The sequence below is a fragment of the Heterocephalus glaber genome, unplaced genomic scaffold (genome assembly GCF_053883595.1).
Source record: "Heterocephalus glaber isolate CG9 unplaced genomic scaffold, H.glaber_assembly_v1.0 deba00001481, whole genome shotgun sequence".
In the NCBI taxonomy this organism is placed as follows: Eukaryota; Metazoa; Chordata; class Mammalia; order Rodentia; family Bathyergidae; genus Heterocephalus; species Heterocephalus glaber.
Window position 1 is genome coordinate 26,760,483 of NW_028258317.1, and position 20,263 is coordinate 26,780,745.

The following is a 20,263-nucleotide window of genomic DNA, read 5'->3' on the forward strand; positions in this document are numbered from 1 at the left end:
GTTGGTTCTAAATTTGGAATAGAAGAAATTTCTTTTGCTTAAAGTAGAATTGTTTTAGTTTGCAACTTCTAGCTATTAATCTTATTTCTAAAATGTGCAGCTACATGGAATGTACCTGACAATCATGTGCATACCAACTATGGAAGCATAACATATCAATGTGTGAAAAATTATTGTGCAACTTATTCTAAAGTGCTTCATATATAATCACAGTTTCTTAAATTTTTAAATATGGAGTTTCTGCACAATTTAAAATATTGGATATAGATTACTTAATAAATGTTTTCTTATTTTAAAATCATTGCAATTTTTAACTTAGTTTTTTGTAAAAATTGTACTGGTTTACAACTGAACCAAATAATTTTTACTCCCAAATTTGTCAGTTTTTTAGTTTCTCTAAGAACCAATTTATGTCTGTGAATTCTTTTTATTGTACACTTCCTTTGTATTTCATATAATTTTGCTCCTATTTTTATTTTGTTATCTTTGTATTTTACTCATGTTTTGGTATTGTTGGTCTTTACCTAACATCTTAAGTTAGATAGATCTCATATTATATATTTCCTAGTAGCTTTAAACTTTGTAAAGTTCACTTTGGCTACTTGCTCATTAGGGTTCTACAAATTTTGATGTCATATCTGTTTCATGTATTAAAAATTTTCCATTATGTTTTCTTCCTTGAGTTGTGAATTATTTTAGTCAGAGAATGTGTTCTGTATTTATGTTAGTTTCTGAAATTTGTTGACAACTTCTCTATGGTCCAGCATGTGGCCAGTTCTCATAAATATTTTGTATGTTCTTCAAATGAAATTGTGGTATCTCTATATAATGTTTTACTCTTGTTTATTGTACTAAGCTTGTTAATTAATAACACTGTTCAAATGATGTATTTACTGATTTTTTTTCTTCCTGATCTTTCAATTTCTAGGCAGGTGTTAAATCTCTGGTTAATGTGATAATCCAAATTTTTTCTTTGGAATTCTACCACACATTACTTCATATTTTGAAGTTATGTTATTAAGAACACATAAATTTAAAATTATCTTCCTGGTGCCTTAAAATATCTTCATTTTTTATGGATGGCTTTTGTAAAAATCATACACACTGATTTTTAAAATTCTATCTTCCTAATTTCTTTTGTACCTGGGAATTTATTTCATTCACAAATTGTAGTAACTGATGGAGTTGAATTTAATTGCACCATCAAATTTTGCACTTTTTCTTTTCTTAGCCACTTTTGGATTATTTCTTCTATCCTTCTTTACTTTTATATGTTAGAAAGTTGTATACACAACATCTGTCATTTTATTATTTTGGAAATTGCATCACAGTTTCTTAATCTAAATCAAAGTTTAAAGAATACATTTGTCTGCCTTAAGAATCACAAAATTGAGCACCCAGAAGGAAACTCCCCCACTGCCATCCCAAGCTCCTAGAGCAGAGAAGCTGAGCCAGTCCCAGCACCTGGAAGGGAGCTCCCCCGCCCCCATTCCAAGCTCCTTGGGCAGAAAAGGTGAGCCCGCAGGTGCCAGAAGTGCCCCCCCGCCGCCACCCCCGTGGAAATGAGAAGACACATAAACAAGCCTCAAAAACAGACTTCTGGATCATCTACAGCAACCCCAAAGGGAAATGAGATGGAACAATCTGATACTCAACCACCTGGACTCTCTGAACTGGCAACAAAAGAGGATCTGGGAAAAATGAAATCAGAAATAATTACTCAGATAACAGCAAATATTTTGCTTATGGTGCAAGACATGATTAATAAATCTAGATAGGACACAGATAAAAAAATAGAGGATCTGAGGAACATGATGGAATCCCAACATGGGAAACAAATGGAATCCATAAAACAGATGCAAACAGATTTCCAGGAGATTAAAAACTTCATCAAAAGTCTGCACAGCAGAATGAACCAATGTGAGGACAGAATTTCAGATACAGAAGAAAAGATTGCAATTAGTGACCAGGAAAAGAAAAATTTCTTTAAAATATTAATGGACCATGAGAAATCAATCCAGTAGCTGCCAGACAATGCAAAGAAGAATAACATAAGATTGATAGGAGTCAATGAAGAAAGAGGAGAGAGTGCAGATGACATAAAAAAACTGTTCACAAAAGTGATGGCAGAAAACTTCCCAAGGAGGGGAAAAGAACTTGACATACAGATAAGTGAGGTATATAGGACTTCAGCTAGCTTTGATCAAAAACTATCTACACATAGGCATATAATAGTTAGGATTCCAGAAATCCAACAGAAGAACAAAATTCTACAAGCAGTGAGAGAAAAGAAACAAATCACATACAAAGGAAAGCCCATCAGAATCACAGAAGACTTCTCAATGCAAACCCTCAAGGCAAGAAGAGCTTGGAGTGATGTATTTCAACCCGTAAAGGAAAACAGCCTCCATCCCAGATTGATGTACCCTGCAAAACTATCTTTCAAAATTGATGGAGAAATAAGATACTTTCATGATAAAGAGCACTTCAGGAACTTCGTGAATATCAAACCAGCACTCCAAAAAATTTTAGACGTTACCCTAGGAAAAGACAATGAGGATCACAACCCCAGGAATCCAGCAGACTGAATCCACTGGTCATGACAAATTAAATGCAAAGGGGGAGAATCCAACAAAAAGAAAAAGTCATGACAAGGTTTTTAAAACTTTTAACTTCATCTCCCTATTGAGTGTATAATTCAATCTTGTTATTGTACTGATGAGTATTTTTCTGATTCTAGAGTTGCACACATTTCTTTGTGCTATACTGGCTATTTATCAGCTTCTTATGTCTACTTTTTAATTGGGTTGTCTATTAATGAGCTCTAAGAATTCTTTATATATTCTGGTCATAGGTTGTATGCATTGTAAATATGGTCTGTTTAAGGACTACTTTTCATTTTAATGATGTCATTTAAAGTTCTAAATTTTGATGGAATCTCATTTATCAATTATTTTCTTTCATATATCATGTCTTTTGTATCCTAGGTAGTTCTTGCTTACCCTGAATTCATAATCATTTTCCCTTATAATTTCTTCTTAAAGTTTTATACTTTTAGGCTTTCATATTTAAGTTCATAAATCCCTTCAAGTTATTTTCATGTATGGAAATAAAGTGTTAAGGTTAATTTTTTATATACAGATACAAGGTGTTCTAGTGTCATTTGCTGAAAACACTGTCTTTTCTTCTGGTCTTGAATTGAGTTTATGTTCCATAAAGTGTGAATGTTAACTAATCTTTCAAAAGTCAGTGGACCATATATGTGTGGTTCTATTTTAGATTCTCTGTTTTATTCCAATGATCTATATATCTTTCCTTACACTAACACTGCCTTGATTACTGTAGCTTTGGAGGAAGTCTTAAAATTAGGTACTAAACGTCTTCCAACAGTGTTTTTCTTTCTTTCTCTTTTTACTTTTCTAGGTCCTTTGTACTCCTACATAACTTTTAAATTTCAATATCCAATTCTTCATTTATAGCAAGTATGCACAGATCTGAATTTTTATATATAGCTTGTGTTTTCTAATCCTGCTAAGTTCAAATACAGCTGTAGACTTTAGTCCAATACCTTTTCTCCAACTAGTGACAGGATCATATGGCTTTTTCCTTTCCTCTGTCAAAATGATGACTTCTGAGGGTGGATCTTCCAATGCTGAACCAACACTGCCATCCCTATAACAAAACCACTTTCTACATACTGCCAGATCTGACTTCTAATAGTCTGTTTTGTTAAACAAATTTCTATCTATGTTCATACTTTTTCCTTCTATTATCTTTACCCAGATTTAGGATTAGCACAATGTTGACTTCCTAAAATGAGGGTAGAAGTGTTCCTTCTTTTTTCTGCTTTAATTGTTTGATATAATTTATCAGTTAAAATGTATATGAGCCTGCTGTTGTCATATAGGTAGGTTTTCAAGCTAGGAGTATACTTTCTTTAATAGGTGCTATTCAAATTTTATATTTCCTCCAAAGTTAGTTTCATTAATTTGTCTTCCAAGGTACTTCTTAGAAGTTGTCAAATTTATTTCAAAAAAGATTTTTTGTAATATGCTTTCTATATCCTTTTAAATTCTGTAAAATCTGTGGTGTCTCCTAGATCTTGATATTGTAATTTAAAAAATGTATAATTGATATTGTGTAACAGGAAGAAAAGTTCTAAAGGAGCAGGAGAAGTGGGAGGGGTAGGGGAAAGGAAAAAAGGTAAAAGAAAAAATATGAGAAGAGGAAAAAAATGAAAACAAATACTTTGCAAATAGGGAAGGGTGGAAGGGGTGAAGGGAAGGCAAGGAAAGGGGGAAAAAAAAGAACCAAGATACTCATGTAATGGTACAAGATCCCAATGGTGAATGTAACTGTATTTCATACCTAAAATGTACCGATAAACTTAATGGGAAAAAAAAATCACAAAATTTGTCTAAAACACTTTAAAATCAAATATTTTCATCAAATTAGCACCATTCCTTAATAATTTCATACATTTTTAAAGAAAAACAATAAAATTTTATTTTTTATTAATATAATTGACATGTGTTTAGGCTTATGTAATATTTTATCATATTACTTATTTGTTTAATTTTACATCTTAGAACTCCAATTTATGTTTCATTTCCTTCTAAGAAAATTAGTTCTTTTAGAAGTTCCCTCTCCCGAGGACAAAAGCAAACTCTCTCAATTTTTATATATCTTAAAATAACATTGAAAGATATTTTTGCTTTATTTTGGATACTTGGTTGATGGTTATTTTCTGTCAGGACTTTAAAAATATTGCTGCTACCTTCTGAGTTCTTCGAACTAGCTGACAAACTACTTTTTAGGTAGTTTGATTTTCATATTTTATATATTTTCTTCCTCTTGCTGAATTCTTGATATTTTAAAAGATCTATCTTCAGGTTATTACTTCTCTTGTAGATAATTTTTGATAAAGTCTATCTATCTATTATTATGATATGTTTATAATTTTATAATATTTTTCATATTTTGAAGAAGATACAGGTATTTTTCATATTTGATCGAACATTATTTGGCATCTTTCTAAGTTATCCAATTTTGTTTTCCATTTTTATTTCTTTAAATAATTACATATTATTTAAAAATTATAAATCTCTCTGAGCGTGGTGGCATATGCCTATAATTCTAGTACTCAGAGGCTGAGGTAGGAGGATAACCTCAAGTTCTTGGCTAGCTTGGGCTACATAGTAAGTTCAAGGCCAGCCTGGACTACATAGTGAGACCCTGTCTCAAAAAACCAAAAACCAACCAACAAAACAAATAAAATTATAAATCTGACAATTGCATTATCTGAAGTTGTTGAGAAATTAAAATTAAGCAGATAAAGGCAAAATACTAAGCCATGATGACATGGCAGACCCAGCTTTAGACACATCTGCCTCTAAATGAACTTTGGATCCTCTGCAAGCTATGGATCCTTTTGGAATGCATATTGAAAGCCCAACAGTCTAGAACCTGTTACATGCTATAGTTTATGGATTGAGAACTATTGTTTTATTAGAGCAGAACTCTACTGTTCCACTGATAGCCACTGGGTTTGTTGTGCCCCTAATTGCCTTCCTTTCCCATAATTTCCCATAATTTTTTTCTGAGAAATACTTTATGTATATTTTAAAATTACTGAGCCCTTTTCTTAGTATTCATCTTGCTATCCTGCCTACCCCATCTCTAAATTTATTAAAAACAACTGATGTAACGCTTCTGCTTTTGTGATTTTTTCTTTTTAAAGCAGAGTCTCCTTATGTAGTTCAGGCTGGCCTTGAACTCACTATATAGCCCAGGCTGTCCTCAAACTGACTTAAGATCCTCCTGCCTCAGCCTCCAAAGTGCTGGGATTATAGGCATGCTCCACCACATCTACCTTTGTTTTTCACCTTGAAAACTTGTTCAAAATCTGTAAGACCCCAGAGCACATGATCAATCTTTTTGAAATTTGTGTCTTGTGAACAGTCCAATAAAATCTTGTTTCTTAATCAATATGTGCAAAGAGCAATATTATATATGGCTCCCTTAGTGATATTTTATGTTCATATCTTCTGTTATTCACCCCTTATGGGATAAATTTTAGCTTTTCTCCTATTTTCCATGGAGTTTGCAAATCAAATTCAGTTACAGGGCATTGGGAAATTTTCTTAAGATGAAATTCAGCCATCCTCTTATGTCTCTTGGTTCTTTGCTTCATTTTCGTTTTGACTACAAAGATTTCTAAGTATATTGCATGCACACAATTAACTTTAAAAAGTTAATTTTTATATATTTCACCAGAATTTTTGGACTGTTTATTCAGGAAGATTAGTTGAAATACTGTATATAAAGTATATAATTTGATACACTACCAGAAAGAAAATGGGAACGACAAGAACTTCACAGTTAATATGAATTTATTTTTTCAACCAAGAGGTTTAAAATATAGAAACTATTTCTATTTGGAAGAAACTATTCCTCTTTGTGAAAATAATTGAACTAAATATATAGTGATGTGATGAAAATGGCAATGGATTCATGTAGCTAAAAATAAAACTTTAACTGAGATTCATAGGAGCATGCTAAAATAAAACAGCAGATCTTCTTTTGCTTTTGTTTTTTTTTGTTATTTTTGTTGTTGTTGATGCTATTGTTATTATTTAACCAAAGAAAAAAATTCAGGACCAGCCAGCAGCTTAAAGCATTATCAATTAAATTCTTCTCATTAGCTATATTTGGGTCCCTAATTGGCCTTTTTGACTGTGTAATTTCAAGTGATAATTATTTGTGGCACTAGCCCATTCCTATATCAATGTTATCTCTTAATTAATTTGAGAAATTGACTTAACATTTTTTTCCATCTTCAGACACAGAAGTAATTTGTGAGTTATGATTCCTTAGACAGCATAGTCAGCAACATTTTGAAAAATGACAGTGAAAAAGCTCAGTCTTATGGATTTAAACCACAACAGCATTGATAATAATCTTAGAGAAGCCCTGCTAAGGAAATATTGTACGTATTTGGTGGGAAGCTGAGAAAGAAAGTATACACCAGATAGTGAGGGAAACATGAAAAAGCAGAGAAGATTAATTCATCTTCAAGAGAGAACTCTCCAAGTTCAAGAAATACATAGTTGTTACTGGCTAAAACAGTGTGCTTGTGAGGGATATTTTTGTTTCAACAGAAAGATAATAAAGATTTCTTGGTACATCAGTAATTCCTATTGAATTGCTCAGGAAAAAGGAAGGAAGGAATGATTCAGTGCTCTGCAATTTTCTAAACCTGAGTAGAATTTCCACTCCTCAAAGTCAGAATGAACTATGAGGAGAAAAAGTATAGTTAGCCAGGAAAAGAAGGTAGGAAATTACAATTCAATCACATAACTTTGAGTCCTAATTTCAAAGCTAGCTGGTTCTTTATTTATTTAAACTAAAAGGAAACACCTCTCTAAGGCCATCATGCTGTTTTCCAAATCATGACTAATTCTTCTTTTCTTATGCCTACTCTGAGTAGCTTTGCAAGAAACCCAATACTACAAGGGACAGAAAAGTTTAGGCCATTGATAAATTGGAAATGAGGGCCAGGCACGTAGCTCAGTGATGCCATGCCTGCCTGGCAAGCACAAGGGGGAAATAAGAAGCCTAGAAATTTCCTCATAGCAATGTCTTGGAGATTGCTCTTTCAGAGTTGTACTTACTAAGGCAAAAGAAGCAGCCCAGGCTGCTGCAGATTATCTAGAAATATACTTCACAGGGCGTAAAGAGTCAAGAAGAACTTGAATTCCCTTTTCAGAATAGCAAACCTACAAAATAAAATAACAAATAAAAAATTTTATAGTAAACTTATAATACAAGCCTTAAATCAAATTCTAATGTACTGTGAGAAGGTGATAGTCTAGACAAATTTTCATTAACTAGGAATACAATAAACCTGAAAATCAAAGAAGAAAAGGTTTAATATATAAAAGAAAATAATGTATTCTTACTAGAAATCAAAGCCAGAACTTATCATGATTAACACAGGAAATAATTTTATATAAAATAATATAACAGAATCAGTGAAAATATTATTTTTTAAATATAGAGGTTAGCAAGGGGTACTATGAGCAAAGAAAAAATAAAATATAAATAGTTGTCATACATGTTCATCATAGCCACTCAAATTGTTTAATTCTTATGATTAATTTTTTGTAAGAAATGTGAAGAACCAGTATAAAGACTTAACCAAATGGAAACAAATGCCATGCTTTTGTTCTGATATTGAATTATGTCATCATGTCAATTCCCCACATATTATTTTATAAGTTGAGTTCAATTTTAATCAATAGATTTTTTAATTCATTTTTTGAACCTGAACATAATGATCATTTTTAGCTAAATTATACATAGTCTATACTAGTCAAATATATTTTGAAAAATATAAGCATTTTTAAATTAAATCTAAACATACACTTGTCAATGAGTTATCTGTGTGGAAAAAATGACAAAAGAACAGATAAACTCATTAAGCAAATAAATAAAAAACATTACATACATACTTATATGTATATACATATGCATTCATATGAGTTACATACGTTTCATACAATATGTTACATATTCAATAGAACCAAAGCAGTACAGGACAAAAACAATTTAAAAAGTAAACAGATCATTGTTTTTAGTACCCAAATACCATTTATTTTACAAATGTATACTCAATGACTAAATCCCACTTTTGATAGCTAAACTGATAAAATATTAAGAAATAGAGTCCATATCCAAAAGCCTGCCCAGACAATAGCAGCTCAGATGCACAGGCCCAGCCAGGTCCCTGCCCAGACACCAGCAGCTTGGGTGTGCAGGCCCCAGCCAACAGTTCACATGGAAAACAGCCAGGCAAGTGCACAGACCCCAGCGAGAGGCCTGCCCTGATACCACTGGTAAGTGTATGCAGACACCAGCCAGAAGCCTGCCTGGACAACAGCCCAGTGCAGGGGTCAAGAACCCCATCATTCTAAACCCAGGTATTGGACCAGAGGTGAGCAGCAGAGAGGAGGCCTCTCTGAGGCTTGCTGAGAATTGAAGCCTACTGGAAGAGCACAGTCACCTCAATAAAAGCACAGCAGACTTCATTGGTTGAAATTAGAAGACACCTAAACAAGTCTTAAAACCAGACTTCTAGATCATCAAAGGCAACTCCAAGTGGAAATGAGAAGGAACAATCTGAAATTCAACCACCTGGACTTCCTGGACTGGCAATGAAAGAGGATCTGGAATAAATAAAATTGGAAATAATTTCTCAGATAACAGCAGAGATTGTGTCCATAGTGAAAGACATGATTAATAATTCTAGAGCAGACACATAAAAAAATAGAGGAGCTGAGGAACATGATGGAATCCCAGCATAGGAAACAAATGGAATCCATAAAACAGATACAAACAGATTTCCAATAGATTAAAAACTCTATTGAAAGTTTAAGCAGCAGAATGAGCCAATGTGAGGAAAGAGTATCAGATATAGAATACAGGATTGAGATTAGTAACCAGCAAAAGAAACATTTCTTAAAAATAGCAAGGGTCCATGAAAAATCAATCCAGCAGCTGCTAGATGATGCAAAGAAGAATAACATAGGACTGATTAGAGTCAATGAAGAAATAGGAGAAAGTGCAAATGACATTAAAAAAAACTGTTCATGGAACTAATGGCAGAAAACTTCCCAAGCAAGGGAAAAGAATTTGACATACAGATAAGTGAGGCATATAGGACTACAACTAGCTATGATAAAAAAAAAAAAAAATCAACACCTAGGCATATAGTAGTCAAGATTCCAGAAACCCAACAGAAGAACAAAATCCTACAAGCAGTTAGAGAAAAGAAACAAATCACATACAATGGGAAGATCATAAGAATCACAGCAGGCTTCTCAACACAAACCCTCAAGGCAAGAACCTGGAGTGAAGTATTTCAAGCCTTAAAAGAAAACAACCTTCAAATCACATTGATGTACCCTGAAAAACTATCTTTCAAAAGTGATGGAGAAATAAGATACTTTCATGACAAAGAACACCTGAGGAACTTCATGAATACCAAACTAGCACTCTAAAAATTTTTAAACAATATTCTAGGAAATGACAATGAAGGGCACAACTCCACGAAGCCCAGAAGAATGAATCTGTCGGGCAAGGCAAGAAATTAAATGCAAAGGGAGAGAATCCAACAATAGGAATAGGTCATGAAAAAGGATAAGTCAACATGTATCATTTATAACCATTAATTTTAATGGTCTCAACTCACCAATTAAAAGAAACAGACTACCAGAATGGGTCAAGAAGCAAGATCCAACAATATGCTGCATATAAGAACAAAAAGAATTAATTAATTAATTCAAAAAGAAACTCATAGACTGAAAGTTAAAGGGTGGAAAACAATAATCCATGTGACAAGTACCTGAAAAAAACCAGGAGTAGCTATCCTATTTGCAGACATAATCATTTCAAACCAACACTAATGAAGAGATACAAAGAAGGCAACTACATCCACGAAAAGGGAACAATCAAGAAGAAGAGATGATGATTATAAATATATATGTACTGAATACTAGTGCACCCAACTATATAAAACAAATACAAATGGACATGAAAAATCAAATAAGCAATAATACAATAGAAGTGGGGGAACTCAATACCCCACTGTCACAGATAGATAGATCAACTAGACAAAAAAAATTACAAGAACTCAACCACACTCTTGAACAAATGGACTTAACAGATATTTACAGTGTTCCACCCCATAAAATCAGAGTACACATTCTTTTCAGCTGCACACACTTCATTCTACAAAACAGACCACATGCTTGATCATAGAACATGTTTAAGTACATGCAGAGAAATTGAAGTTGTCCCCTTTATATTATCAGATCATAGTGTGATGAAATTCGAAATAGTAAAAGAAACCACAAAAATTTCATAAACACATGGAAATTGAACAATATACTCCTGAAAAACCAATGGGTCACAGAGGAAATTCAGAAAGAAATTAGATAGTTTCTACAATGAAATGACAATGCCAATACAACATATTGGAATTTATGGGACACAACGGAAGCAGTCTTATGAGGAAAATTCATAGCAGTGAATAGTCATATTGGGAAAACAGAGCAAGCTCAAATAAACAATGTAATGCTAAGCCTCAAGCATCTAGAAAAAGAAGAGCAAGACAAACCCAAGCTCATACAAGGAAGAAAATTATAAAGATCAGAGAAAAAATCAATGCAATAGAGACTAAGAGAACAATATAAAAAATCAAAGAAGCAAAGAGTTTTCTTTGAAAGAATAAACAAAATGGACAAACCCTTAGCCAACCTTATCAAAAAAAGGAAACAAAAAGCCCAAATCCTTGCAATTAGGAAAAAAAAGGGTGAAATTAAAATGGACCCAGCAGAAATCCAGTGGATCTCAAAAACCTACTTTGAGAATCTATAGTCCAATCAGATGGAAAACACAGAAGAAATGGATAGATTTCTAGACACATACGAACTACCAAAGTTGAACGAAGAATACCTAAAAATTCTAAACAACCCAATATAAATCAATGAAATTGAAAACATAATTCAGAACTTACCAACAAATAAAACCCTGGGTTCTGATGGCTTCACTGCTGAATTCTACATTTAGAGAAGAATTATTGTGATTACTGTTTAAACTCTTCAATGAAATTGAAAGGGGAGCAATACTCCCAAATTCATCCGGGAAGCAAGCATTACCATGGTCCAAAAAGCAGAGAAAAAGAACCAACCAATAAAGGGAACTACAGGCCAATCTCGCTAATGAACATAGATGCGAATAACCTTAATAAGATACTGGCAAATAGAATGCAGAAGATCATCAAGAAGGTCACACACTCTGACCAAGTGGGATTCATCCTAGGGATGCAGGGATGGCTCAACATACTCAAATCAATAAATGTAATATGCTATATCAATAGAGGAGAAAAACCCCATACAATCATCTCAATAAATGCAGAAAAAGTGTTCAACAAAACCCAACATGTATTCATGATAAAAAGTGGATTAGATGGTCTCTACCACAATCTGATAAAAGGCATTTATGAAAAACCAATGGCCAATATCATACTAAATGGTCAAAAACTAGAATCCTTCACACTAAAATTAGGAACAAGACAAGGATGTCCACTTTCACCACTCTTGTTCAATATAGTTCTGGAAACATTAGCCACAGCAATTAGACAAGAGAAAGAAATAAAAGAAATAAAGATAGGAATTGAAGAAGTCAAAGTGTCATTATTTGCAGATGACATGATACTCTATATAGAAGACCCCAAGAACTCCACCAAGAGCCTTCTAGACTTAATAACCAAATTCAGTAAAGTAGCTGGATACAAGGTCAACACACAAAAATTAATAGCTTTCCTCTACATAAACAACAGACTCACTGAGAGAGAAATTGGACAAATAATTCCTTTCACAATAGCATCCAAAAAAACTGAAATCCCTAGGAATCAGTCTAACAAAAGAAATCAAAGACCTCTTCTCTGAAAACTATAGCACTCTGAAAGAGAGTTTGAAGAAAATATCAGAAAATGGAAAGACGTCCCTTGCTCCTGGGTAGGAAGGATCAACATAGTGAAAATGGCCATACTTCCAAAACTGCTATATAGTATTCAATTCAATCCCAATTGAAATCAGAGCAGCATACTACAGGGACCTTGAGACAACAATCCCAAAATTCATTTGGAATAAGAAAAGACCTAGAATAGCAAAAGCAATTCTAAGTAACAGAGACATGGCTGGGGGTATCACAATCCCCAACTTGAAACTATAGTACAAAGCTACTGTGATAAAAAACAGCATGGTACCGGCAAAGAAACAGACCTAAGGATCAGTGGAACAGATAAGAAGATGCAGAAACAACTCCAGACACACTCAGCCACCTCATCTTTGACAAAGGAGCCAAAAACCCTCACTGGAGGAAAGATAGCCTCTTTAATAAATGATGCTGGAAAAACTGGGTTTCAACTTGCCAAAGATGAGAACTAGAACTATATCTCTCACCATACACTAAACTAAAATCAAAATGGATCAAAAATCTAAATATTAAAACAGAAACTCTAAACTCGCTGGAAGAGAATTTAGGTAGAACTCTTGAAGACTTTGGTACAGGAAAAGATTTCATGAACAAAACCTCAGTCGCATATGAATTAGCACAAAGAATCAACAACTGAGATCTCATCTTATTGAAAATTCTTCTGCACAGCATGAGAAACCAACAATAGCATGAAGAGATGACACACAATGTGGGAAACATTTTTTACCAGTTGTTCCTCAGACAAAGTTCTACAATTGAGAATATAAAAAGAACTTACAAAAATCACACCTCCCAAATTTAAAGACCCAATCCAAAAATGGGCATTTGAAATGATCAGACATTTCTCACAAAAAGAAATAGAAACAGCAAATAAACATATGAAAAAATGTTCCAAATCACTGTTCATTTGAGAGATGCAGATGAAAACAATGCTGAGATTTCATCTCATTCCAGAAAGAATGGCTGCTTTCAAGAAATCAACCAGTAACAAATGCTGGCCAGGTTGTGGAGAAAAAGGAACTCTTCTCCACTGTTGGTGGGAGTGTAGACTGGTGCAATCACTGTGGATATCAGAATAGAGATACCTCAAAGAACTAGGATTAGAGGTCCCATTTGAACCAGCTATTCCCCTGCAGGGTATCTTCCCAAAAGAATTAAAAGAATCCTACCACAGTGACATATTTGCACCCATGATTATAGCGGCACAGTTTGTAATAGCTGAAACTTGGAAACAACCCAATTGCCCATCAACACGAGACTGGATAAAGAAGGTGTGTGTGTGTGTGTGTGTGTGTGTGTGTGTGTGTGTTTATAAAATGGAGTACTAATCAGCCATAAAGGATGAGAAACTAAAGACATTTATAGGTAAATGAATGCACACTGAGGTGCTCCTCTTCAGGGAAATAAATAGGACACATGTGTAAATAACAAAGAGTTTCTCTGTTGTGAGAAACTGAAAGTGCAAATAGGGCCTAAAAGGTATAATAGATGATGTGAAATAGGAAGAAAAGGGGTAAAAATGAAGGGTAAGTGGGATGGGGTCAGGAAAGTAAAGAAGGGAAAGGAATAAATATGAAAAAAGGAAAAAAATTGAAAAATTTTGAAAATAGTGATGGAGGGGTTGACAGGAAGGCAGGGGAATGGGAAAAAAAAACAAAAACAAGGTAATATTATGTAAAGGTACAAATTCACAATGATGAATGTCATCATATTGTATACCTAAAATGTACCAATAAACTTAATGAATAAAAAAGGAGAAATAACTCTGCTGTTTATGGAAAAGCAATATGTTTCATACATTGCTACTGAAATTAAAAATAGATAAGATATACTTAAATGGGTGTTTGGCACCAGGAAAAGGACTGCAATGTATAGCATTTCCTAGTTTCGAATATTCATTTTATTGTTGGCAAGTTGTGTGACTAAGCAAGTTACTTAATCTTACTGTGCGCTTTTCCTGTTATGTAAGATGGTGAAAATGAGTATTAAATGAGTTAACGCAAGCAACATTCCTAGAACACTACCTAAGATCATCACTGATATGTGCAATTCTACTATATTTTCTGCAATAATTTGGCTTTTCTGTTAAGCATTTTTGATAGACTTAAAATTTTATGTTATTTGTGTTTGCTTCTTTAATTATAAACATTAATTCTTGAGAGGAGGTGAGCCAATCCTAGCATCCAGGAGGAGGCTCCTGGGCCACCATTCCACCTCTCCCAGGGGAGAGGAGGAGAGCCCTGTAGGTGCCACTGACAACTGCCTCCATCGTAGAAATGAGAAGACATGTTAACAAGCCTCCAAAACAGACTTCCAGATCACCTACAGCAACCCTAAAGGGAAACGAGATGGAATAATCTGATACTCAACCATTTGGACTCTCTGAACTGGCAACAAAAGAGGATCTGGAAGAAAATGAAATCAAAAATAATTTCTCAGATAACAGCAGAGATTGTTCCCATAGTGCAAGACACGATTAATAAATGTAAAGAGGACACAGATAAAAAAATAGAGGAGCTGAGGAACATGATGGAATCCCAACATAAGAAACAAATGGAATCCATAAAACAGATACAAACAGATTTCCAGGAGATTAAAAACTCCATTGAAAGTCTACACAGCAGAATGAACCAATGTGAGGACAGAATTTCAGATATAGAAGAGAAGATTGCAATTAGTGACCAGGAAAAGAAAAATTGCTTTAAAATTGTAAGGAACCAAGAGTAATCAATCCAGCAGCTGCTAGATGATTCAAAGAAGAATAACAAAAGACTGATTGGAGTCAATGAAGAAACAGGAGAGAGTGCAGATGACATAAAAAAACTCTTCACAGAAGTGATGGCAGAAAACTGCCCAAGGAGGGGAAAAGAACTTGACATACAGATAAGTGAGGCACATAGGACTCCAACTAGCCTTGATCAAAAAACCCCCCAAAACTACACATAGGCATATAATAGTTAGGATTCCAGAAATCCAACAGAAGAACAAAATTCTACAAGCAGTGAGAGAAAAGAAACAAATCACATACAAAGGAAAGCCCATCAGAATCACAGCAGACTTCTCAGTGCAAACCCTCAAGGGAAGAAGAGGTTGGAGTGACCTATTTCAAGCCCTTAATGAAAACAGCCTCCAACCCAGATTGATGTACCCTGCAAAACTATCTTTCAAAATTGATGGAGAACTAAGGTACTTTCATGATAAAGAGCACCTCAGGAACTTCATGAATACCAAACCAGCACTCCAAAAAATTTTAGACAATATCCTAGGAAAAGACAATGAGGATCACAACCCCAAGAAGCCCAGCAGAATGAATCCACTGGGTGTGACAAATTAAATGCAAAGGGGGAGAATCCAACAAAAAGAAGAAGTCATGACAAGGCTTTTAAAACTTTTTAGAAGAGAATGGGATTAATATGAGAAAATGGAAAAATAGGAACAAAATCTTTGTAAATAGGGAGGACTGGAGGGGTTGAAGGGAGGGCTGGGCAAGGGTGAATGATAAGAACCAAGAGAGACTATGGAAAGGTGCAAATTTTCAATGATGAATGTCATTATATTGTATACCTAAAATGTACCAATGATTAGAATGAATAATCAATAATGTAAAATAGGAAGAAAAAGTCCAAAGGGATAGGGGTAGTGGGAGGGGCAGGGGAAAGGAAAGAAGGGAAAGGAAAAATGATGAGAAATGGAAAAAATGGAAATAAAATCTTTGTAAATAGGGAAGGGTGGAGGAGGTGAAGGGAGGGCTAGGAATGGGGAAAAAATAAGAACCAAGATGCATTATGTAAAGGTACAATTCCCAATGAGAAATGTAATTGTGTTGTATACCTACAATGTACCAATAAAAGAATTCAATACAAAAAAAACCTTTTAACTTCATCCCCCTAATGAGTGTATAATTCAATCTTGTTATTGTACTGATTACTATTTTTCTGATTCTAGTGTTGCACACCTTTCCTTGTGCTATACTGGCTATTTATCATCTTCTTGTGTCTACTTTTTAATTGGGTTGTCTATTAATGAGCTGTAAGAGTTCTTTATATACTCTGGTCATAGGTTATATGGATTGTAAATATGGTCTGTTTAAGGGCCACTTTTCATTTTCTTAACGATGTCTTTTAAAATTCTAAATTTTGATGGAATCTCATTTATCAATATTTTTCTTTTATACATCATGTCTTTTGTATCCTAGGTAGTTCTTGCCTACCTGAAATTCATAAACATTTTTACTTAAAATGTCTTCTTTTATAGTTTTAGTCTTTCATATTTAGATTCATAGATCCTTTCAAGTTGTTTTTATGTATGGAAGTAAAGGGTTGAGGTTAATTTTTTATATACAGATACCAGGGGTTCTAGTGTCATTTGCTGAAAATACTGTCTTTTCTTCTGGTCTTGAATTGAGTTTATGTTCCATAAATTGTGAATGTTAACTAATCTTTCAAAAGTCAGTGGACCATATATGTGTGGTTCTATTTTAGATTCTCTTTTTTATTCCACTGATCTATATGCTTTTCCTTACACCAACACTGCCTTGATTACTGTAGCTTTAGAGGAAGTCTTAAAATTAGGTACTAAATGTCTTCCAACACTGTTTTTTTTTCTTTTTCTTTTTCTTTTCCTAGGTCCTTTGTACTCCTACATAACTTTTACATTTCAATATCCAATTCTTCATTTATAGCAAGTATGCACAGACTTGAATTTTTATGTATACCTTGTGTTTTCTAATCCTGCTAAATTCAAATACAAGTTCTACGGGCTCCTAGAGATTTCTTAGTATTTTCTATGTAGATGATCATTTCATCTACATATAAAGATTTTGCTTCTACCTTGCCAATCCTATCCTAATTATGTTATTTTATTGCCAGACTATTTTGGTTTAGACCTATGTTTCAAAGTTTAAGGGACAGATGAAGAGTAGGCATATCTGCCCTTGTTCCCCACCTTAGGGAGAAAGCATTGTAGCTTCTCCATTCATATAAAGCATTCTCACTGGAAGTATGGAGTACATGTCGTTGATCTGTTGAAAAGGTTCTGTTCTACTTTTAGGCTCCTGATAGTTTTTACCATGAACAGCTGTAGAATTTAGCCTAATACTTCTCCAACTAGTGACAGGATCATATGGCTTTTTCCTTTCCTCTGTCAAAATGATGACTTCTGAGGGTGGATCTTCCAATGCTGAACCAACACTGCCATCCCTATAACAAAACCACTTTCTACATACTGCCAGATGTGACTTCAAATAGTTTGTATTGTTAAACAAATTTCTATCTATATTCATACTTTTTTCTTCTATTCTCTTTATCTGGTTTTAGTATTAGCATAATGTTGATTTCTTAAAATGAGGGGAGAAGTGTTCCTTCTTTTTTCTGCTTTAAATATTTGATATAATTTATCAGTTAAAATGTATATGAACTTGTTGTCATATAGGTAGTTTTTCCAGCTAGGAATATACTTTCTTTAATAGGTGCTATTCAATTTTTGTATTTCCTCCAAAGTTAGTTTCATTAATTTGTCTTCCAAGGTACTTCTTAGAAGTTGTCAAATTTATTTCAAAAATAAATTTTTGTAATATGCACTCTGTATCCTTTTAAATTGTGTAAAATCTGTGGTAATGTCTCCTAGATCTTGATATTGTAGTTTTAAAAATGTATAATTGATATTGTGTAATAGGAAGAAAAGTCTAAAGGAGCAGGGGAAGTGGGAGGGGTAGGGGAAAGAAAAGAAGGGAAAAGAAAAAGTATGAAAAAAGGGAAAAAATGGAAACAAAATGTTTGCAAATAGGAAAGGGTGGAGGGGGTGAAGAGAAGGCAAGGGAAGCTGAAAAAAAAAAAGAACCAAGATACTCATGTAACGGTACAAGATCCCAATGATGAATGTAACTGTATTTTATACCTAAAATGTACCAATAAATTTAATGAGAGGGGAAAAGAACTGTATAAACATTACTTCTTTAAGAGTAGGATGTTACCAATGTGATCAAATCTCAGAACCACAGAAGCCCTTATTCTGAAACTGTAATTCACAGACTTTCTAAAAGCATATTTGCCTGGATTAAGCTGTTCTCTTTCCTGAAAGGGTTCACGATGAAATGGTTATACCTTGGTTCATTTCTTTGTCACCAAACAGAGAGAAATTTCTGAATGACTAAGAGGGAAGCTGATACAAAGCTTCCCCTAAGTATTTTCATTTATTTGAATGCCTGATGTTTGCTGCCATCGGTAGTCCCAAGTATAAGGGTCATACTGATATTACACATGGGGAACAATGGTGACTTTTGGACAAAAGGCACTGTTAAAGATCTGGCTAATATAAGCAGATTTTTCCAAGTAGATAAAATTTCACGAGTGATGCATGTTTAATAAATGTAGGAAGATAATGACTATAGCTTCAAGGTCATGGTTTTAAATAGCTATTGGTAGAATATAGGAATCTCTTTTGAGGCATTAGGTCCCCCGAGGCTATTTTGATATCCTGAGGAAGAGGTCAGGCATATATTAGATTGTAATGAACTTTAGTAAATAACAAGTTTGCAGAAGTCTGTTGAGACTTAGGGTGAAGCACCTGAGGGTTTTTGTGTTCATTGGGTACATGAGTGTGCAGAAGAAGACTTACCTTGTTCTTATTTGGCTTACTCTGGGATTGTAGAGAATGATCCAATTGCCAAAGTTTCTTTGATGACATGAGGCTCCTAATTTAAATTGAAAACAGGTTCAATATCTCTAATTACAAATATTTCTGTAGAGACCACAAATGTAGAATTGTAGAAAATAATTCCTGCCAGAAACCTGAGACAATCACCAAGGCCAAATCTTTCCAAGACTTTCATTTGATAGAAGTGATAATAAGATCAAACAAAGAAAGTAACTTTAATGTTTTAGTCTCATAGTTACTTAGCAGAGACATGCTAAACTCAGATTAGGAGTGCTTCCCATACAGAACTACAGTACTTCCACCAGAGGTATCTATGTTTACTGAAAGTTATATATCAGATTTCAATACGAACAAGATTAAGGTAAAAACAAGCATTTCACTGATAGTACTTTCTGGTTTATAAAATTACTGTTTGAGTAGAAGTAGAAAGTCTTTGTATTTTTGCATTTAAAGACATCCCTTCTCCTCTTACAAAGTATTGATCAAGCTGGTCTTTGTGTTCCTCTCAACGTGACTAAACTTTAGACTGGCTTCATTTTGAAATCTCAGCCCCTGACCCTCCTGTTTTAAGTATTTATTTTAGCAAATTTGTACTTATAAATCCTTTTCTCTGCTATCCAATTTTCAAAGGCTTTAAAAATATCTGTTATAGGGCTTGGGATTCAGCTCAGTGGTTTCACTGCCTGCTGCACAAGCACAAGGACCTGAGTTTGATCCCTGGTACCAAAAAAGAAAACCTTTTATACTTGTATTAGTCAGCTTTCCCATTCCTATGGCTAAATACTTGACACCTTCAAGTAAGTGAAGGAAATAGATTTTTTTGGCTCATGGTTTCATGAGATTCAGTCCATGGTTAGCTGGTTCCAAAGCAGAAATATCATAATGAAAGGACATGGCAGAGCAACGCTGCTTAATTCATGGAGGCTAGGAAGGAGAACAGGGGAACAGAGCCACACAGAAAGAGACCAGGGACTATGTATAGTAGGACCCACCTAAATGTGGGCTTTACTAATCTGCTAGGCATTTCTTAATCCAGTCAACTTCATAT

The 20,263-nt window shown here is 34.1% G+C and overlaps 1 protein-coding gene across 4 annotated transcripts in view; it reads left to right on the forward strand.

Moving 5' to 3' along the window:
- The window catches only part of Tusc1 (tumor suppressor candidate 1), a 289,528-nt gene that overhangs the window by 81,089 nt on the left and 188,176 nt on the right, over window positions 1-20,263 (forward strand). The window lies entirely within an intron of this gene.